This window comes from Cydia pomonella, chromosome 22 (assembly GCF_033807575.1).
Source record: "Cydia pomonella isolate Wapato2018A chromosome 22, ilCydPomo1, whole genome shotgun sequence".
Classification (NCBI taxonomy): Eukaryota; Metazoa; Arthropoda; class Insecta; order Lepidoptera; family Tortricidae; genus Cydia; species Cydia pomonella.
In genome coordinates, this window is record NC_084724.1 from 2,711,364 (window position 1) to 2,736,160 (window position 24,797).

General features: G+C 36.0%; 1 protein-coding gene across 1 annotated transcript in view; it reads left to right on the forward strand.

Moving 5' to 3' along the window:
- The window catches only part of LOC133530459 (rhophilin-2-B), a 214,470-nt gene that overhangs the window by 22,946 nt on the left and 166,727 nt on the right, over positions 1-24,797 (forward strand). The window lies entirely within an intron of this gene.

Sequence of the window (24,797 nt, forward strand, 5' to 3'; positions counted from 1 at the left end):
ATACAGAATATTCTCATAAATATATTGACAGTGTACTGTCATTATGTTAATGTCCTTAAACTTATCTCTAAGTGTGTCTCTATGGTACATTTTATATATTGCACGAATAGCCCTCTTCTGCAGAACAAAAATGGTATTTATCTCTGAAGCACTACCCCATAGTAAAATACCATATGACATAATGCTATGAAAGTAACTAAAGTAAACTAATCGAGCTGTTTTCACGTCTGTTAACTGACGGATCTTGCTCACTGCAAAAGCTGCAGAACTCAGTCTATTCGAGAGATTAGCAATATGGGGACCCCATTGTAGTTTAGAATCTAAAGTTATACCAAGAAAAACTGTGCTATCTACTAGTTCCAATTCCTCATCCTTGACAATGACACCTGTTTGCTCATTCCTTATGTGACTTGTAACAAACTTAATGCACTTAGTCTTTTTCTCATTTAACAATAAATTATTAACATTAAACCAATTTACTACTTTAGAAATAGCATTGTTTACATCACTGCAAGCTTGTTGCTGTCGTTTGACTTTGAAAATAAGTGAAGTATCGTCTGCAAACAATACTATGTCATGGTGGGTCTTTACTAGGTAAGGCAGGTCATTAATGTAGATAAGGAACAGGAACGGCCCCAATATTGATCCCTGCGGTACACCCATAGAGACCAATGACCCCGGTGATCGCTGTCCACTCACATCAACCCTTTGTATTCTACCGTGTAAGTAAGACTTTATTAAATTCAGTGCCGAGCCTCTTACTCCATAATAGTGCAGTTTCCTGATCAATGTTTCATGACAGACATGTATTTTTATTGTATACATTTCTTCTAGTCATTCGCTGTTATGGTTACGTTCCCATAGACAACTCTTTGCACCATCCCACTAACCCGGGCTTATACGGTTGAACCGTTAACCCAGTGTCAAATTGTACTGGTAATCATGGTAACTCCAGGTTTAACCGGTTAACCCTAAGATATTGTAATTGAATTACATATTAATTTTCACTTTGTATTCGACGATCACGATACGATAAGTAATTGCTTATGTATTCTTTTACATTATCTATGAACATTGCCTTGAGACATATATAAACTAAAACTATGTCAGTCTTCCACAACTCAGATCTGACAGAACCTGTAAACCTGTAACTTGTCATACTGTAACAGTTTTGAATAATTTTTACTTTCACTAGACTTAAATCGACCGGGATATGGACCGTGATTACCTTTAATATTCATTCATTCATAATCATTTATTTTATTTTTATTGTTTTTGAGCTCCCGATATTTCGACGCAGTTACATGCATCTTGTTTACGGGTAACTGGAGATAGCGGGTGGTTGTCAAAGTTGTGTAGACCGCGCTCGGACCCTCGTTCGTGCGCGTCGGCTGCATTCGCTTTCAACGTTACCACTGGTCGTGTCCACACTTGTCGGTCTATCCAAGCACACTACACTCACAGTGTCACAACGCGTATTTGATTCGGATATCAATGGTAATCACGGTCCAGTCCATCTCATCTCTCTCATCATCGGTCGATTTAAGTCTTGTCATACTGTTTCTAAGCTCCCCACTGTAGTGGCTAGCAAGCATCGATCACGGCACGGTCTAACTGTTAGCCGTCCACAGTTAGGTGCGAAAGAGACAGCTATTTATAGTTCACACAAGTTAGAGAGAGACGGAATAACGTGGAGCTATCAATTTGCGCACGGGCAAGTGGAGTGTGAAGTCTGTTAGGGTTGAAACTATTGAGTTTTAAATGTTAGATAAATACACTTAAGAGGAATTAAGAGGGTAACTATGTATGGAAATTATACTATAGAAAATGAACCATTTTCACTTTAATTGACTGTATATTTTAAAAGTGCAGCTTCCAATTGGTGTATGTAGTGACTTGGAACATATGTATGTAATAAATTGATATACCAGTTGATATTTTGTGAAGGAAAAAAACAATATCTTCATACCTACATCAGGTAGTGGGAGATCCGTTGGAAAAGACAATAACTTTTTGGCAAATAATTCATTTTTGGCACAGGCTTTTATCGCTGACTGTACTTTTCTTTCCACAGGCAACTAATACTCATGGAGACAATTCTAACAACCCCAAACACAATTAGTTTGCGTTGTTTTATTATAGAATTCCCACGGCCACCTCCTGTCTCCATCAGATCAGCTCCATGTCATCATAATATTGCATTTTCATCCGATTAACATGAAAACACGGAAAGTGAGTCAAATATAGCTTCCAACATTTTACCCACGCTAACAAAGTAATATACCTACATTCATACTAACAGCAGGGCTAAGATGGTCGGCTGTTTATCATTTGTCACCATACCTGTCACGTTCTAACAAAGTGCGAAAGTGACGGGAATAGTGACAAGCGATAAAAATAGAACCATGCTGCCACTGCAGGGCAAGTTAAATAAACACTTGTAACTTTACTTATAAAAATACGTTTTAATACTATACACTGCCGGATTATAGCGCACCTACTGTTTATGTTAGGGCCTACGCTAGCTGACGCGGACGCCCGCCGCTTGCGCACGCACGCAGGTGCTATTTGTAGGTGAAATCCGCCGCACGCGTCCGCTTCAGTTAGCGTCGCTCATACTATTTTTCGTTAACCCGCTCGTCCGCTCCGTGCACCCGCGTCAGCTAGCGTAGGCCCTTAGAATTGTTAATTTCTTTTCATTTTACTCTTCCATTTCTAATGTCCTTACCGCCAACCCTGCAACTTGATCGTGCATGACGCATCGCGTGCGCATATCTTCAAATCCAAAACGTAACAAGCGACATATTGTATATAACAACATACGCCCTTCTGCCACGCAACACTCAATACGGGAATACCTTACAGTATGAATATGTTTAGAATCATAAGGTCGTATGTGAATGTTAATACTTTCACGTCCAAAACGTAACAAGCGCCATACTATACATAAATACATACGCCCTTCTGCCACGCAACGCTCAATACGGGAATACCTTACAGTAAGAGTATGAATATGATTAAAATAAAATGGTCGTATGTAAGCGTTAATAACTTAATACGGACGTCGGACACATACGACCTTCGTCATCGTAATGGCCAATATGAAAATACTTAAAACAGTTCGCAGTTTAAATGGTTTAGGATTAAAAAGATCGTATGTAGGCATGCAAGTGTCTAATAATTTGACGCGAAAGTTTATTAGAGTTAGACCAAGCTAAGTTGCAAGGCTCGCAACCGGTTTGTAAAATACCGGTATATACCGGTTTATTTCGGTTTTCCTCCAAACTTTTTTAAGAGCGCGAACGTAATAAGAACTTTATTGTAACCTAAAAACAGACATTTTCGACGACCTATGAAACTGCCAGCCGGCCTGAAGGCATGCTACGTAAACATAGACACCGACATAGGAATAAACCGGATTTTAGTGTTCCGAATTTGACAAGAACTGTTTTCATAAAAACTGGTTTCAAAATAACGGTTTTTCGAGCGAAACTGAAATTAAAAGGTTTTGCGCCAAGTACATACGGTTTGGAAATTTAACCGGTTTCCGAGCCCTGCCAGCCTCGCCAGTATTAAACTAGTAAGTAAACTTATAATTTCATAGATGTTTGACGTTTAAAATAACAGCTCCGCAGTCTGGACTATCAAAATAGCTGCCAACTTATCTTGGTCTGACTTTAGTACATATGGAGATTATAAGTGTTTATTACTTAGATTGTATTCTTGAAATGTTATTGTTATTGAGGTTCTGCTTGTAGTTTAAAATTTACGTTACCTAGTGAAATATGACTAAAAATTGAAGTACTTCATGACATGACAAAAAAGCATCTAACCAGCAGCATATAAAGGACCGTCGCCGTACTCGTCTGTCTGTGTGTTTGACTGTTTGTCTTTGGTTTAGCTTGATGATATCAAGTCGAAGGCTCTAATTCTGCAGTACCTACTAAAAAGAAAGATACAGACAATATAGTAAGTAAAATCTTTAAAAACTCTCTGATACGGTAAGTACACCACATACTCAAAGTTATTATTTTCAAAAATAATGCATAGGTGCTTTATAGTAAAACAATATTAATATTTACCTTTTGATACTAACATACAGGTTAAATTAACATATTTATTACTTAGTCACAACTCATCATTTATTCACTTTACTTACTAAATATTCATCGAGCGCACTTACGCCCTTATATATCCTATACAAGCATAATGTCGTAAGTGCAAGCAATTTAATTTACAGTTACTGCATTTTAATAGTATTGTGTTTTACTTCCTGTAGTTCTATGGTATCCTTGTAGGGAAGAAGATTATACTTTTTTTGGTTTTATAGTATAAGCTATGTAGGTATAAATTTTATATAGTATATTTTGTATTGCTGCGCCCTTTTGTTTTAACTGCTGTAAATTAGGTAGGTACTTTTATTTTAAAATTCCGATTATAATCATTGCTAGGACAGTGACTTCAGAGGTCGCCCGTACGTGTTACTTTGCTACCGTACTCTCTGTTGCAATATGTTGCCTGAAAATAAAGATTTTTCATTCATTCATTCATCAATCATGATACAACCTTCTAGGACTGTAGTAAACATTGAATGCCTTATCATACTTTAGTGCACATTACTACGTCTATTAGATACACCTAAGATCAAATAATTTAATTTCAATACCATTTCGTATCTTGTCACAGTGACAATCGATATGAAAGTCGCTAGAGACCTCATACTATTGTCAATTTGTCACTGTGACAAGGTACAAAATGGTACTGAATTAAATTCCTTTACCGTACTTGAGGGCGATATTAAACTTCACCGCAATATTTTAAATGGATCTTAGCCAATGTTAACAGTTACTGCCTTTTGCTATTATAATGGTTACTTCCCGTATTTAACATCCATGTAAGGAAGACGTTTAAACGTTTTTGTGGGTTTATACGCCCGTGACCTTTTACTTTTTGTAAATACATCATTGTTCTTAAGCATAAATTACATGATTATTTTTTACACAAAATTCAATACACGGTGCAGATACGTCCTAAAACATTTGCAAGAATATTATAAAAAATATCACTTACAACCTTATGGTTTTTGGTTATATATGTGTTTGTGAAAAATAATGTTTAAATGATTTTACTTTGTATAGTCACGACTTAAATAGTTATTACGATCCTTGTAGACACGGACGAATAAAAAAACTACAATATAATGAGTCAATAAAACTTAGATATATGTAGGTACAGTAATACCTCGCTAATCTGGAAAAGACAGTGAAGCATTTTGGCACTTTCGAAAACACTATTAGTCTGAACAGAAATATGAGTAGGGTCTAGTGTTATTTGGCTGATGTTTTCTGTAAGGTGGAGGTACTTCCCCAGTTGGGCTCTGCTCTAGATCTGGAATGACATCCACTGGCTGTGCCATTGTGACATTCACAATGCCCATACCTCTCTTTTGGACGTAGTTTAAGGACGTACCCGGGTCCAAGGCCCGGGTGTATTATACCTTTATTCACATTTTACTGTAATTCTTATCTTATACCTTTAAACGAGCAATTCTTGTATATATATAAATATATATATTTCTGTGATCTCGGAAACGGCTCTAACGATTTCGCTGAAATTTGGTATATGGGGGTTTTTGGGGGTATACAATCTATCTAGATTAGTCTTATGTTTGAGAAAACGCGTGTTTTCGAGTTTTCATGCGTTTTTCTTTCGACGCAGAATATGGTCGCTAATTTCGTGTTACCGGCCACTGTCCCGTCTGGTCCAGCGGGTTAAGACGCGGACTGCTAAACGAGTGTTACGGGTTCGAATCTCGCCCGGTGACTATTTTTTGTTTTTTTTTATATGTTCAAGTTTATATATAATTTTTTAATTTTTATTGTTTTAGACAAGTTTAATTTAGTAAAAAAATGTAGTTAAGATTATCACCCATACACCACCATATTACGATAAATAGTTATAACCGAGCAAAGCTCGGTCGCCCAGGTACTTAATTGTTAATTGTAAAGCATAATAAAAGTAAATACATGACAGTGCGGAAATAGTTTTCCACTGGAAACCTGTTCTGTACACAATACGTTTCGGTTCACATATCATCCGAGTTATTACTTAGATAATGTGCGGAAACACGCAATTCCACAAAGTCAAGGTCAAATAAAACGTTTCAAAATAACGGTTTTTCGAGCGAAACTGAAATTAAAAGGTTTTGCGCCAAGTACATACGGTTTGGAAATTTAACCGGTTTCCGAGCCCTGCCAGCCTCGCCAGTATTAAACTAGTAAGTAAACTTATAATTTCATAGATGTTTGACGTTTAAAATAACAGCTCCGCAGTCTGGACTATCAAAATAGCTGCCAACTTATCTTGGTCTGACTTTAGTACATATGGAGATTATAAGTGTTTATTACTTAGATTGTATTCTTGAAATGTTATTGTTATTGAGGTTCTGCTTGTAGTTTAAAATTTACGTTACCTAGTGAAATATGACTAAAAATTGAAGTACTTCATGACATGACAAAAAAGCATCTAACCAGCAGCATATAAAGGACCGTCGCCGTACTCGTCTGTCTGTGTGTTTGACTGTTTGTCTTTGGTTTAGCTTGATGATATCAAGTCGAAGGCTCTAATTCTGCAGTACCTACTAAAAAGAAAGATACAGACAATATAGTAAGTAAAATCTTTAAAAACTCTCTGATACGGTAAGTACACCACATACTCAAAGTTATTATTTTCAAAAATAATGCATAGGTGCTTTATAGTAAAACAATATTAATATTTACCTTTTGATACTAACATACAGGTTAAATTAACATATTTATTACTTAGTCACAACTCATCATTTATTCACTTTACTTACTAAATATTCATCGAGCGCACTTACGCCCTTATATATCCTATACAAGCATAATGTCGTAAGTGCAAGCAATTTAATTTACAGTTACTGCATTTTAATAGTATTGTGTTTTACTTCCTGTAGTTCTATGGTATCCTTGTAGGGAAGAAGATTATACTTTTTTTGGTTTTATAGTATAAGCTATGTAGGTATAAATTTTATATAGTATATTTTGTATTGCTGCGCCCTTTTGTTTTAACTGCTGTAAATTAGGTAGGTACTTTTATTTTAAAATTCCGATTATAATCATTGCTAGGACAGTGACTTCAGAGGTCGCCCGTACGTGTTACTTTGCTACCGTACTCTCTGTTGCAATATGTTGCCTGAAAATAAAGATTTTTCATTCATTCATTCATCAATCATGATACAACCTTCTAGGACTGTAGTAAACATTGAATGCCTTATCATACTTTAGTGCACATTACTACGTCTATTAGATACACCTAAGATCAAATAATTTAATTTCAATACCATTTCGTATCTTGTCACAGTGACAATCGATATGAAAGTCGCTAGAGACCTCATACTATTGTCAATTTGTCACTGTGACAAGGTACAAAATGGTACTGAATTAAATTCCTTTACCGTACTTGAGGGCGATATTAAACTTCACCGCAATATTTTAAATGGATCTTAGCCAATGTTAACAGTTACTGCCTTTTGCTATTATAATGGTTACTTCCCGTATTTAACATCCATGTAAGGAAGACGTTTAAACGTTTTTGTGGGTTTATACGCCCGTGACCTTTTACTTTTTGTAAATACATCATTGTTCTTAAGCATAAATTACATGATTATTTTTTTACACAAAATTCAATACACGGTGCAGATACGTCCTAAAACATTTGCAAGAATATTATAAAAAATATCACTTACAACCTTATGGTTTTTGGTTATATATGTGTTTGTGAAAAATAATGTTTAAATGATTTTACTTTGTATAGTCACGACTTAAATAGTTATTACGATCCTTGTAGACACGGACGAATAAAAAAACTACAATATAATGAGTCAATAAAACTTAGATATATGTAGGTACAGTAATACCTCGCTAATCTGGAAAAGACAGTGAAGCATTTTGGCACTTTCGAAAACACTATTAGTCTGAACAGAAATTTCCAAATTTTATGATTTTGAAATCCCGTCGTGATTGTCCGGATTAGCGAGGCACCACTGTAGCTTTATTTCTAAAAAAAGTATGAAAAATCAAACTTCGTCAGTAAGACAAACGACAAACATCGCGCGAAAACACCAAAACGGTCATTCTCAAAAAATATGTCTGCGGTATGATTGCCGCGCTACATACATAATGTATGAAAAGAGTCGTAGCAATATTAAACATTTCTAGGGAATAACCCAAAAAAGACAAAAATCAGAATTATTTAGATCAGTTTCAAACTTTGTTTGAGATCGCTCTCAGCCTAACTCGATGAACCTCGCCAATAAAGGTAAATACGAGCGAGATTAGCAAAATAAGTTCACATATATATTTTAGAATTTACGTGAAGTATCAGATCAAGATCAGATTACTACCGTTCGAATGCCGCTCCAGGCCCCTTGGCTCATGCAATGAGTCATGGGCTGCCGTATCGTGCCGACCGGATAGGTCCCGGAAACAACGGAACACGACACGACACCCCTCCTCTTTTACATTATGATGTGTATTGAACACGATATTTGTTTTAGATCGTGAGGATTTTTTGTGCATGTATTGTTTTTTCGATTGCATTTTTTACAAAACTATTACCTTAGTCATTCTGTTTAACAGTAAAAATAGGTGATAAATTTCATCACTAAAAGTTTTTGTCAAAAATTTATTTTTTGGTACAAGCTTTTACCGCTGATTGTAATTTTATTTCCACAAGCAACTAATACTCATCAAGACAATTTTAACAACACCACACACATTTAGTTTGCGTTGTTTTATCACAGATCCCATGGCCGCCTCCTATCTCTATCTACAGATCAGAGCCGTGTCATCATAATATTGCATTGCCATCCGATTTACATACGTATGCAAAATTTAAGCTAAAAACGGGAACTGGGTTAAATTTTGATCCACACTAACATATTAACATAAGTCAACCCATTTCGTACCTTGTCACATTGACAATAGTATGAGGTCTCTAGTGACATTCATGTCGTTTGTCACTGTGACAAAGTACGAAATTTGTCACAAATTAAATCTTTCGCTAGACGTACATACATACATACACACATACTTACAGGGTAAGTTGAAAACATGAAAAATTAAAAATATTTATTTCCTTATGAAGTAAAGGTTTACAATTTGGCATAAGTGGTTGGAGCTTCCTTTTAGGTGAATGAACCTGTATCAGGATGCCCCGCTCCTCTATAACTTACAGTCTTTTTACTTAGTAGTAGGGAAATATTGCACAAGTAAAAGTTGTATAAAAGCTTGTAAAAAGTCAATCCCATCTACTAGTCAATTTCAGAAGAACTCAAAACTAGCATCAAATTACTTTGCCGCTGTTGTAGATAAAATGCCACTTTCCAATCAGTTTTTGAAAAATAAAGAGATCCTTTACGAGCTGGTGTGGTGAAAAATCTATTGTTATTTATTAAATTAAACTAATAATATACTAATACCTGTTAATGCATGTACTATCATGAACATGTACGTCGTGCGTGAACTATCAGGCATAATTCATAAAATCATCATAGTCATGCACGAGCGGGTTCACTAATGATGGCGAATCAACATGATTCTCGACTGAACAAAAAGGTTTGTAGTAATGTAGGGACAAAAAACTTTATAAGATAGTCATTGGATCATTAGAATATTTATATTAGAATATTTTTTCTGGAGAATCCGTAGTCTGACGTCTGACTCCTTTATTTAAGTTATAATAAATACATATTTGGGGACAATCACATAGATTGACCTAGCCCCAAACTAAAAAAAACTTGTTTCCACAGATCTACAGATCCGACTTTATTCTTTCAAACTAAATATTATTTTAAAGGGATAAAACCCATGATCACGATACGAAAAACGAGAGAATTTAATTAATCCTTACATTTTAACGTCACTTATTTATTTATTTAATCTTTATTGCACAATACATGAAGGTACAAATGGCGGATTTAATGCCTTAGATCATTCTCTTAATTATTTATATCCATACTAGTTTATTATTTAGAATAAGAATTTAGTGAAGGACATGTTAACTTGTCTCTTATTTCAGATGCGATTTACAAAGGTTAGTTGAAAAGAATAAAACCCACTATTCTAAGTCGATAGGCACTAACCAGAGTAGGAATTTAATGAATTCTTGTTTGTTGACATGTCTTATACTCACTTATTGCAGATCCGACGTTATTCTTCCAAAATAGAGATTATTTCAAACGTAATTTCTTTCCAAACTACAGATGTGAGTGTTGCGAAATGTTAACAATAAGTTTAAAAATAAAACAAGAAATAAAGAAAAAATCCATTTTAGAACTAGAAAATTTCGTTCCTCTTTCAAAATTATAAGAACTTTACAAAATTATTCCATAGAAAAAGTTTGCAATCTTGGTAACTTTCCAATAGCATATCACTTTTGTAGCCGCATTGCAGATCAGGATCTCAACGGCTCAAATAAAAAGCTAAATCTAAAAAAAGTGATGTAATATTCCAAAGTACCTACTGGTTTACAAGGGGTTTCTTAAAAAAAACGGTTAAATAAATGCAGCAAGTGGTGTTGATAGTATGGAGGATGATGAAGGAGCGATTAGCAAGATTTGATCAATTACAAAGGGTTTTGAATGTAGGTATCTCTGATTGGCAATATACCTATGTGGAGTGCTTCCATTGGTGCTTCAGAAATAACCTCCGAATACTAGCCGAGCTTTACGTTACGACGTTAAGCTACTGCATGATAGTTTTATATTGAGATTTTAGACAAATAGAAGGTGGCGTTCGAACCGTCAGTAATTCAATCCAGACTCGGTGGGTACCATATATTAGATAATGAATCCTTACATGTTAACATGTCCCCATGTCGCTCGCAGGCTCGTGAGTGCGGCGAAACCGTACAAGTACCGTCAGTCAGCACGTGTTTTAAAAAATGTCATAGAAATTGACGGAGGGATAGCATTAGACATTGGATATGTGCATAACAGTATTTCATTACTAATTATGTATTTGACAGTGGTCAACATAAGCACATAGGTAGACGGACAGTGTCAAAAAAACCGTAATGTAACGTTAAAAGGGAAATATAGTACACGTCCATACAAAAAGAGAAACTGTTTTTCCACTTCTAAATATTTTCCATTGTCCATGATTTTTAGTATGTTATTGAGACAATGAAAAACTAGGTTTATAGGCTTTCCTTTTTTTCAAAACTTGAAAAACTTAAAAATTTTTTTTTAAAGCGAAACTCATAACCGCTGAAGCGATCGACATCAAAATCAAAGTTATTTGTTAACATTTAGTTTGTGGAAAGCGTTTCCCGAAACGGAATTTAATAGAAAAAGTACCGTTATTTCGTTAGGATCGCAAAGCTATTCTCCCCTCTTAATGTACAGTCAAAAGATCTAATTTGTGACCCATTTCGTACCTTGTCACAGTAACAATAGTATGAGGTCTCATAGCGAGTTTCATGTTGTTTGCCACTGTGACAAGGTACGAAATGGGTCACAAATTAAATCTTTTGACTGCACCTAGGTACATGTCGTCGTTTATACGTGTTTTTGGCACTTTGGCCGTATTTCTAACAACATAACAGTACACACTGGCACCGTAGCCCCTTCACGGTACTACAAAGAAAGCGGGTGCGGCTGCCGATGCCGAGGCTGCCGAGGCCCTCAAAAGGCGGAAATACAGGGGTCTCGACGCCAATTATAACTTTGCTCCTTTCGGTGTCGAGACCCTCGGTCCGTGGGGCCCGGGAGCTCAGAGCATCTTTAATGATTTGGCCAAACGGCTGGTTGACGTTACAGGGGACAAAAGAGCTGGCAGCTTCCTCGCTCAACGAATAAGCGTTGCGATTCAGCGAGGAAATGCTGCCAGTATCTTTGGCATTATGCCCCAGGGGCTTTAGATATAGATTTTTAGTTTTTAATTAGTTTAAGTTTGTATTGTACCTTTATTCACATTTTACTGTAATTCTTATTAATTGTTACTTGTAAAGCATAATAAAAGTAAATACATGACAGTGCGGAAATAGTTTTCCACTGGAAACCTGTTCCGTACCCCTAGTGTAAATATTTTCGACAGCGAAACGTGACGTACGCGTTTGCGTTAAGTGTCATTTTGTATGAGATTTTTGACTTTCCAAAACGTCCCGCTTGGCGCGCTGTTCGAAAACCCATACAAAACGAGACTTAACGCAAACGCGTACGTCACGTTTCGCTATCGACTAAATTTACACTAGGGGTACTGTACACAATACGTTTCGGTTCACATATCATCCGAGTTATTACTTAGATAATGTGCGGAAACACGCAATTCCACAAAGTCAAGGTCAAATAAAACGTGTTGTTACAACAATACGTATGATAATGCCATTGCTAACCGTTGGCACATTTCATTGGTTATCGGAATTGGTTTGATTTGAAAACACAATTTCGAAAGAATGAAGTTTGACCTTGAAGCTACTTAACTGTTAGTTTCAATACAAACAATACCTTACTATTTATTTTACCTACTCTGACACAATTTAAATACACAAACAATGCAAATTAAATTGTGTAAGGGACAACAGACGATCTTGTCGCTAAAGAGCAGATAGCTTTTGGTTTAATTAAACACATTTTTACAAGCTTTTATTAAGATTTTATTTTCGCTTTGTGTGGTAGGGCACAGCCAGTGGATGTCATTCAAGATCTAGAGCAGATCCCAACTGGGGAAGTACCTCCACCTTACAGAAAACAGCAGCCAAATAACACTAGACCCTACTCATAGTGTTTTGTTCCTGCCGGTGAGTAAGGATGCCAGAGCTCAACGAGGGGGGGCGGGTTTAGGGTCGGCAACGCGCATGTAACTCCTCTGGAGTTGCAGGCGTACATAGGCTACTGAGACTGCTTACCATCAGGCGGGCCGTATGCTTGTTTTCCACCGACGTAGTATAAAAAAAAAGATTCACCTGTCCTATTGTCTGTCTGTAATCAAATCTTGCAAGTTATGTTTGAGCTACTTCCCGGTTTCCAATGAAGCTGAAAATTTGCATACATATAATGTAAGTTGGTTTGGATGACAATACAATATTATGGTACTATCATAACGATCTCACAGCGAGGAGAAAAATATGAGAAACCAATTCAAAGTTTGCATCAAAATACTTTTCATCTCTCATGCTCTAAAAGTGGTTCGTTGTTGTTCTAAAAAGTGTGCATAAAATGATACGTTTCTAGAGCTCTAGAGCACTAATTATACTTTCTAAGTACGCTTTTTTTATTACGATTGGCAATTAAAATTTTGATTTTAAATGGATTTGTTGTACTGTTTCCATTCTGATAATTAACTCCCCATTCCATAAATAACGATATTTTTACCTAAATTTATAATTGAAAGTACCCTCAAGAAATACTACTGAAGTTTATATCTTAGCCGCGTTTTTTTAATGCACATGTATTGTGTTTTCCTTGTATTCGACATGAAAACTAGATTGCTTAACTCGGGTGGAAGACACCATTTGAGTCTCAGACTATTGACGCTCTCACGCGCGGCGACAGAAATGTGTGCCTTTCATCCCTTGGTTAACAATATACTATTGCCACACTTATGGATACAATGCAAAGTTTCTCAGTAAGTCATCACACATCACTTTCTGAATAGTGGTGAAAAGTTATTTGCCATACTGTACCCCTAGTGTAAATTTAGTCGATAGCGAAACGTGACGTACGCGTTTGCGTTAAGTCTCATTTTGTATGGGTTTTTGAACAGCGCGCCAAGTGGGACGTTTTGGAAAGTCAAAAATCTCATACAAAATGACACTTAACGCAAACGCGTACGTCACGTTTCGCTGTCGAAAATATTTACACTAGGGGTACTGAATGTACTTATAATACCACTGTTTGCATCGGTTAAAAAACATGAAAACCAAACAGCTAAGCTACACAAATCAGAAACAAGTCAGCCGAACAAGATTGCACTATCAAAGCAATGTGTTGTTGAAACAATGGTTTTGGACGACATTGTTATGGGAAAACGGCTGCAGTCGGTTCACACACAAGCATACTGAAGCATAATGTCGTATCTACACCTACAGTATCTACTATGGTACCCAGGCCAAAAGTATGGAAATAACGCTGTTTTCTTAAATATCTCATGTTTATAATATTATTATTGGAAAACGGCTGTAGCCAGACTAGCCAGTACACACACTAGTACATCGAAGCATAATGTCGTATCTACAGTATCTACTAACCAGGCCAAAAGTATGGAAACAACGTTGGTTTCTTCAATACCTCATGTTTATATGATTATTATAGGAAAACGGTTGTAGCCAGTTCACATACTAGTACACTGAAGAATAATGTCGTATCTATAGTATCTACACCCCAGGTAAACTACAAACTAGTCGTCAAAAAAAAAAAAGTATATTGGTAAAACTTACATTACGGAATCCCAAAAGATTATTAAAATTACACAAATATGAAAACATCCCAATATATTGTAGAAAATGTTACATATTTTTAGTAGCCTTACAAAATGTTTAACTGGCAATTATCGTAACCAGAACTTGATTACTTTTAAAATGTTCTATTATCATTTTTATTTATTTATTTAAACTTTATTGCACACATAAAGAAAAATGTACAAATGGCGAACTAAATGCCAAAAGGCATTCTCTACCAGTCAACCATTGGGTCAAACAGAGACATTTGTGTATGTTGGTGCAGGAAAAATAATAACAAATAATAAGGAAAAAATTAAACGTGAAGTCAAATAATATTAAAAATATATAAATAGTTAAATACTACTACTTATATAATGTATAAAAGATAGACTAATACATATAATTATGTACATATACATGATGGTGAACCTTATTTAAGTTCTTCTGACAGAAGATGCTTGCGAAGTAGTCGTTTGAAAACGGGTTTGCTTGGGGCTTGTCGAATAAAGAGAGGGAGGGAATTCCAGAGACGGATTGCCTCAACGGCGAAAGAGTTAGACATAAAACCAATACGGTGAGAAGGAATCGAGAGTTTGAGGGAACGGGATTTTTACTAAGTATTTTGTTTTTTAATTGTCAATGATTGGTATAAGAATCCATCGCATGAAAATCACAGGCAATCACAGTTTTGTCAGTTCTTGTACAAAGTTTGTTCACGGAACACGTATGAGATCACTTCGGTCTTGCGAATCGGTTAAATATGTTTTTCTCAGATACCGTTTCGTTTGACGATGAAAGTTTCCTTTGTTTCCTGTTAAAATTTCCGGGAAGTTTTTCTAGTTTTTCGAAACTTTCTGAACTGTAGTGTAGGCGTAACTATTTATATTACGATTGCAATTTTTCATTTCGGGAATCAAAATCACTTTTTGCACAACTCAATCTATTATATGCTCTGTGTCTAGGTATTTGTTAAAGTATATTTTATTGCGCGTCCGAATTGGTTTCGAATTCACACGCCCATACTAGCCTAACTAATCATAAATCATAATTAAAATAAAACCGGCCAAGAGCATGTCGGGCCACGCTCAGTGTAGGGTTCCGTAGTTACTCTTCCGTCACAATAAGCTAAACTGGAGCTTAAAGTATATTAAATTGTTAACCAAGGGATGAAACGGTACCTTTCACGCGAGTGAAACAAATAGGCAAAGTTGCATAATCAGTACCTAATTAAAAAGTAAGTCTTTTTACTATGAAGGGGAAACTTTTTGCGATAACTCAATAACAGCTAAACTGATCATGTCCGCTATAGTTTTCATTTAATGTTTTTCTTAAGCTCTACTTCCACGATTTTTTTCATATTTTTTGGACCTATGGTTCAAAAGTTAGAGGGGGAGGGGGGAAACATTTTTTTTTCTTTCGGAGCGTTTATCTCCGAATATATTCACTTTATCAAAAAATGTTTGTTGAATATTAATTTTGAAAGACCTTTCCAACGATACCCCACACTGTAGGGTTGAAGCAAAACAAAAAATTCACCCCCACTTTAGGTGTAGGGGAAGAACCCTCAAAAAAAATAAATTTTTAGATTTTATTGTACGACTTTTTCGGCTTTTTTGATTTATATATCCATGCCGAATTACAGCTTTCTAGCACTAACGACCACGAAGCAAAGCCTCGGACAGACAGACAGACAGACAGACAGACAGACAGACGGACATGGCGAAACTATAAGGGTTCCTAGTCGACTACGGAACCCTAAAAAACACGTCCTCATGTTAAAGAGTAATTGTTATTGCACCAACGACACACACTTACGACCTTATGCCAACAATCGAATGGGCTCAGGAAAGCGGCACATACAGCGAGTTTAAAAAACGCTTTCAGACATATATCAGTAGTTTTATTACTGTAATCGGTATTGTAGACATCTTTGAGATGTCTTTATGTGTGTTTTTACACTTTTTACTGGTATGTGTATAAGGCGGTTGTCACACTGGAGCAGCATCAGGCAGCCGCATCAATGTGATGACCGCCTAAACAGCATTTGCTTGCTTAAGTTAGTTTTACATCAGTTTAAATTAAATTAATTTAAAGTAAATTATATTATGTTACAGTAAATTAAATTGCTTATACGAAATGTTGTCTGGAAAGAGAGGGGTCTCCTGTCACAGGTATAATATACTTACTAGGGGACTCCATTAATTGTATCGTCAAAACGAAATAAATAAATAAATAAATATTATAGGACATTATTACACAATTTGACTAAGTCCCACAGTAAGCTCAATAAGGCTTGTGTTGAGGGTACTTAGACAACGATATATATATAATATATAAATATTTATAAATACTTAAATACATAGAAAACACCCATGACTCAGGAACAAATATCCATGCTCATCACACGAATAAATGCCCTTACCAGGATTTGAACCCGGAACCACCAGCTTCGTAGGCAGAGTCACTAACTCACTACGCACTAGGCCAAACCGGTCGTCAAAGTATTAGATTCATAATTTGTTTCTAGGTGTGTAAACCTACGAATAAAACATGGGAAAAATTTCAATTCTAAAATTTCTAAGGTGACAGACAGACGGACAGTTGAGTCTTAGTAATATATTTACCTAAATAAATAATTTTTCATTTTTTTTTTTCATTTGGCATCGACTCCATACATATCAGCTGGTCGTGCATATAAAAAGGTTAATGTTTTATTTATCCATTTAAATCCTGGTCAGCAGTGGCAGCATGGTTCCATTTTTATCACTTGTCACTATGCCCGTCACTTTCACGCTTATATACTTGTTAGAACGTGACAGGCATGGTGACAAATGATAAAGAGCCGACCATCTTAGCCCGCATTTATTTGTGTGATGAGCACGGATATTTGTTCCCGAGTCATGGCTCTTTGTCAAATCGGCAACAATAAACGCAAAAATCAATACGGTCAGACACAGATAATTTATTTCTTATTCCGTTCCCAAAATTTCGTTATGATTTGTTTAGTTTTGGAGAAGAAAAATGTCGACAACAAAACCTCGATTTCTGAGATTTTTACTCAGGGATTTTTCACTTGAGCTGCAGTTGTCCTTCTTCCCAGTCGTACTCTTATCCCTAACATTTTCAAATCTGAGAATGGGTTCTGCTGATACATCCTCTTAACCGGTAAACATTTAACAATTTTCTCGTAGAAAACGTCCTCGTCCTAAACCTTCCAAGTTTTTCCTTCCTTAATGCCTGTTAATGAATAAGCAGCCTTATTCCTTATCACATACGGCCTTGAAACTCGCCTTGAATTAATTACTTGATAAGAGTGCCAAAAAGGCATTTTAATGATGTCATCATGATGACTCATTATCAGTAATTCATGACGGTTTTCAGGTTTCTAATGAAGTATTCAGGGTTGACGCGAAGGCCCTGCTATAGGGTCATGGCAGCCGAGAGTAAGGGGTCGTCATAATACAACGCTACTTTTATATACTACGTCGGTGGCAAACAAGCATACGGCCCACCTGATGCTAAGCAGTCTCCAAAGCCTATGTACGCCTGCAACTCCAGAGGAGTTACATGCCCGTTGTCGACCCTAATGCTCCGCACCCTCGTTGACCTCTGGCAACCATACTCACCGGCAGGACCACAACAATATGAGTAGGGTCTAGTGTTATTTGGCTGCGACATCCGCTGTGCTGTGACCTACTACACAAAGTGAGATGACATTCACAGTGCCCATCATGCCTCTCTTTCGGACGTAGTTTAAGGACATACCCGAATCCACAAGGCGATTAATGCCACGCAACGCGCAATCAAACATATTGAACTCGAATAGGTGTCCTAATTGAAAATCGCGCGACTCGCGCCGTTCGCACGAGTAAAATTCGCGCGAACTTGCGATACTAACGTAGTCGCGTTGTATTAGGATGCTAAGGGGGTTGCGAAAACCTTACTCATGAAAAAGATGAAAGAAATCGTTTCAAAAAGTCTGCAAATCACTGAAGGAAAGCGCAAATCTCATATTTACTAAAGTTTATTTGCGGTGTGGTTTTGCAAGAAATCATTTATAATTTTCACACATGAAAATTTTCTTTAGTTTCGCTATCAAGTAGATATTATGTTGTATTGTATCATGATAGCAAAAATAATCAGTAAGTAGATAAAATCACTTCCTGATCTTATCATAAATTATACAACTTAGTTTTTACACTAGCCATTAAATATTAATAAATAAATAAATATTATAAATATTATAGGACATTATTACACAAATTGACTAAGTCCCACAGTAAGCTCAATAAGGCTTGTGTTGAGGGTACTTAGACAACGATATATATAATATATAAATATTTATAAATACTTAAATACATAGAAAACACCCATGACTCAGGAACAAATATCCATGCTCATCACACAAATAAATGCCCTCACCAGGATTTGAACCCGGGACCATCAGCTTCGTAGGCAGGGTCACTACCCACTAGGCCAAACCGGTCGTCAAATTATATTGTGTATTAAGGGCGGTAAACAAGAATTTACGAACAAGTGTTAATTGTAAGCCCGAAGCCGAAGGCGAAGGCTTAATTAACACGAGTTCGCAATTCTGCCAAATGCACCGTAAACAGACACCTAGCATACAAAATCGGCAACAATAAACACAAAAATCAAACGGTCAGATACAGATAATTTCTTTCTCATTCCTTTTCCAAAATTTCGTCACGATTAGTTAAGTTTAGGAGGAGGAAAATGTCGAGAACCAAACCTTGACTTTTGAGATTTATACGCAGGAATTTTCGCCTAAGCTACAGTTGTCCTCATCGCACTAATTTTAGGAGCCGCTTACCTAAATTCTCTAATCCGAGAAGGGGCTCTGCTGGTATTTCCTCTTAACAATTTATACCAAATACTGTTTATCTTCATTATTAATGACCTACACACGCTAGAAAATGAAAAAACAGCCGCAAACACACACTGACGCTCATACGCTCTGATTGTCAATGGCTCAGTTCAAGGCTGCAATTATTTAGTTACTGTGTGTTTAATGTGCCGCGTAATTAGAGAAATTCAGTAGTGACGTTAATTGTTATGGAGTTATGGAGCCTTTCGCCGTGACAAGTGAAAAGCAATGATTTCATAAGTAACGTGTATTTTTGATACGACCACATAACCTACCTCCACCTTACAGAAAACCGCAGCCAAATAACATTAGACTCTACTCATAGTGTTGTGTTCCTGCCGGTGAGTAAGGTTGCCAGAGCTCAACGAGGGGCGGGAGGGGTTAGGGTCGGCACCGCGCATGTAACTCCTCTGGAGTTGCAGGCGTACATAGGCTACGGATACTGCTTACCATCAGGCGGGCCGTATGCTTGTTTGCCACCGACGTAGTATTAAAAAAACATATTTTTTTTTAACTTTTATTTTGCCATATAAAATAACTGAGAACTTAATACCTCACTACTTTAATAATATAATAATAAATAAATAAATATTATGGGACATTATTACACAAATTAACTTAGTCCCACAGTAAGCTCAATAAGGCTTGTATTAAGGGTACTTAGACAACGATATATATAATATATAAATATTTATAAATACTTAAATACATAGAAAACACCCATGACTCAGTAACAAATATCCATGCTCATCACACTTTGTTTCATCTCAAAACGTCACATTTAATTACGCGATGTCGTAACTGCCACAAGTGTCTATGATATACAAAATACATAGCCACTCACATTTTTTTCAAAATTATGCTCTGGTAATTAAAACTAAATTTAAAAAACTTTTCAGAATCGTTTTACAGCACTAAAACCTACATCTAGTTTAAGTTTGCCGTTACATCAAAAATACACACTGTATAAACAGTCGATGGTGAAAAGTATATAATATAGAGAATGGTTCATATTCATCTTGATATCACATGTTTTATATATTTGATTTCGTTTATTAAAAAAAAATTATAGTAGCTTTCGGAGAGCTTTGGGCCTTTAACTTCAAACACTTGGGTGCCCTGCGATTGAATAAATATATAATTTAAACCGTGAAATTAGTTTATAATACAGGTTGTATAATTCGTCAGCGAGTTGATGCAACAAATGAATCATCTAGATATGCAAGTCTCATTTCCCTGGAATCCTGTTCAGCTGTGTGAGTCAAAGGATTATTACTTAGCTAAGAATCCTACCGATAATATTGGGACACAATCAAAAAAAAATTGACGTGGATAACTAACTAGAAATGAGTAAGATTTACGACAGAAAAAATAATCGTCTGTACACGTATAAATAAATAAATATTATAGGACATTATTACACAAATTGACTAAGTCCCACAGTAAGCTCAATAAGGCTTGTGTTGAGGGTACTATAATTTATTGGAATAACATATACAATTTTATAGACAAGTTAATAAAAAAAAATTATATAAGTAATACAATTAACTAAACTAAAACTACTATATAAAACTAAAAATCTAAATGCCCTTACCAGGATTTGAACCCGGGACCATCAGCTTCATAGGCAGGGTCACTACCCACTAGGCCAAACCGGTCGTCAAAGTAGTGTTGTAGTTGACGTGGATAACTAAGTAACTAGAAATGAGTAAGATTTACGACAGAAAAAATAATCGTCTATACACGTATCGAACAATTAACTGAAATAGTTAGATGTAGGAAAGAAAAAAACCGGCCAAGAGCATGTCGGGCCACGCTCAGTGTAGGGTTCCGTAGTTACTCTTCCGTCACAATAAGCTAAACTCGAGCTTAAAGTATAGTAAATTGTTAACCAAGGGATGAAACGGTACCTTTCACCTGAGTTAAACAAATAGGCAAATTTGCATAATCAGTACCTAATTAAAATAAGTCTTTTTACTATGAAGGGAAAACTTTTTGCGATAACTCAAAAACAGCTAAACTGATCATGTCCGCTATAGTTTTCATTTAATGTCTTTCAGCTCTACTTCCACGATTTTTTTCATATTTTTTGGACCTATGGTTCAAAAGTTAGAGGGGGGGGGACACATTTTTTTTTTTCTTTCGGAGCGATTATCTCCGAATATATTCACTTTATCATAAAATGTTTCTTGAAACCCCCTATTAGTTTTGAAAGACCTTTCCAACGATACCCCACACTCTAGGGTTGAAGCGAAAAAAAAAATCACCTTCACTTTACGTGTAGGGGAGGTACCCTAAAAAAAATTAAATTTTTAGATTTTATTGTACGACTTTCTCGGCTTTATTGATTTATATATCCATGCCAAATTTCAGCTTTCTAGCACTAACGACCACGGAGCAAAGCCTCGGACAGACAGACAGACAGACAGACAGACAGACAGACAGACAGACAGACAGACAGACAGACGGACATGGCGAAACTATAAGGGTTCCGTTTTATGCCATTTGGCTACGGAACCCTAAAAAGTGACCAACACTTCAAGCGCACAGAGCAGGAAACGAACATGCGTCTTTACCATGTGACGGACGACTGATCCATTCCCTAAGGGGATGCAATGGGGGTAGCTACTAAGGGGAGAGGAGGGCAGCAGTTTAACGATTTCGTAGTTGAAAACGCGGGCAAAGGTAATGTCTTGATTTATTTATGTTTACATTTCAAATAGTCGTTAAGTAGAGCCACACCAAGTTGGCAGCGATTTTGATAGCCCTGTGGATGTGATAAGTAAACGTCACAATTTCTTAAAAGTTTGACGTTTAAAATAACACCTACACTAATTTTGCTGCATTATGTTACCTTGATTAATACAGAGGTTGGGAAAATAACATTTTCACGTCAGCCGCTCGAACAAGGGTAATTTGCTGCTTAAAAACAGTGAGCAAAATCACATTTTGCTCACACTGCAAGTTGACCGGTTTTCATAGCTCATAAGTGTATATTAGAACATGTACGAGTACTCTGAGTAATCCACTTATCTATGTTTGTTTACTGATTAAACAAGGATTTAAATGTCTTTATAGAAAAGTTATTACCTACTCAGGTTATCTTCATTATCTATACTATATAGGTTATACAGATTAACAAGTACATGGTGTACTGTTTATCGAATTACTCAACAATTACAAATAGTAAGAGAAACGTTGTATGAATTTCTATCCTCATCAGTTATTTAATTCAAACTTAGATTAAATACAGTGTGTATTTTTGATGTAACCGCAAACTTAAACTAGACGTGGGTAGTGATATAAAGCAATTCTGAAAGATTTTATTAATTTAGTTTTAACTACCAGAGCATTATTAGTTTTTGAAAAAAAATCGAGCGGCAATGTATTTCGTACATCATGGTCACTGGTGACAGTTGTGACGTCGCGACATTAAATACGACGTTTTGAGTTAAAATAAAGTAGTGAAATTGAAAGTCGTCCATTTTTTATAAAACCTATTAAAGTGTGCTCATTAAAGCCTTGCAAAAGGCAAATTTTTAGTTTATGAGATTATCTGATATACAGTCTTAGAGAACTATCACGATTCAATAACCGGCCAAGAGCATGTCGGGCCACGCTCAGTGTAGGGTTCCGTAGTTACTCTTCCGTCACAATAAGCTAAACTGGAGCTTAAAGTATAGTAAATTGTTAACCAAGGGATGAAACGGTACCTTTCACCCGAGTAAAACAAATAGGCAAATTTGCATAATCAGTACCTAATTAAAGTAAGTCTTTTTACTATGAAGGGAAAACTTTTTGCGATAACTCAAAAACAGCTAAACTGATCATGTCCGCTATAGTTTTCATTTAATGTCTTTCTTAAGCTCTACTTCCACGATTTTTTTCATATTTTTTGGACCTATGGTTCAAAAGTTAGAGGGCCCCCCCCCGGGCCCGGACACATTTCTTTTTTTTTCGGAGCGATTATCTCCGAATATATTCACTTTATCAAAAAATGTTTCTTGAAAACCCCTATTAGTTTTGAAAGACCTTTCCAACGATACCCCACACTCTAGGGTTGAAGCGAAAAATAAAATTCACCCCCACTTTACGTGTAGGGGAGGTACCCTAAAAAAAATTAAATTTTTAGATTTTATTGTACGACTTTGTCGGCTTTATTGATTTATATATCCATGCCAAATTTCAGCTTTCTAGCACTAACGACCACGGAGCAAAGCCTCGGACAGACAGACAGACAGACAGACAGACAGACAGACAGACAGACGGACATGGCGAAACTATAAGGGTTCCGTTTTATGCCATTTGGCTACGGAACCCTAAAAATCGAAGTTTCCTTCATTTGCCTCTACCACTCGAATTAGCAAAACCTACACATTGAACTATTATTACTACGTATAGAACCGACACAGAGAACCAGTATTTTGGGCCATGAGTTACTGTTCTTTTGACAAGAAACCATAGAAGCGGAGCGTGAATCCTACGACCTAAACGCGTAAGCGCCTAGAATTTTTACGGCGCTTATGACGCGTCGCGGTCGCGTGATACAAGTTGCAATTGCGACAATTTCATTCATTCATGGAATGGCTTCTCTACAGTATGTATAGTAATATGAATTAAATGGATAGATGGACGAAGTAGTTTTCCGACCTTGGTCTGAATCAAATAAAAGATGAGGATAGAAATACCTTATTCGTATCATAGACTACAAGATATGAATCGCAAAACAAAATGTTTGAACAATGACATCAACATTTAACAAATAAACATACTATGTTTAACAATAAACATACCTACATTGTACTCATATAAGTAATAGCATTTCGGACGTTAACTTATCTTAGTCTGTATCTTTAGGTATTTAAAAAAAGGTAAACAAACAATTTGTACATTTTCGGGTAGTTTTAATATTTATTGGTTAACCAACCAAATACAAAACCGCCTGGATCTGTCACTGAACGACCTGACTTTAAACCTATATTATTTGATCATGTAATGTTTTCATCTACCCTCAGCTGCCTTAGGAGCCATTTGAGGGTAGATTTTGTTTACCTTTTTTTAAATACCTAAAGATACAGACTATAGGTCTGATTTTTCAAATATCAGATAAAGTTATCTGCCAGATATATATAGCTATAGTAAATATAGTGTCATATTTACCTGACAGATAACTTTATCTTAGATTTGAAAAATCAGACCTAGTAAGAGTAAAGTATAAATGTACTTATAGGAACAATTCAAAGTACGTTTCCCTATCTAAAGATTATCTGGTAAAAAACTCTTACTTAGGTATTTTCCTAATTACATTACAATAAATATATTACAAACTAGCTCTAGTAGAGGCAGACCAAGATAAGTTGGCAGCGATTTTGATAGCAGACAGTGCAAGTGTTATTTTAAACATCAAACATCTATAAAATTATGCCGTTTACTTAACACTTGCACA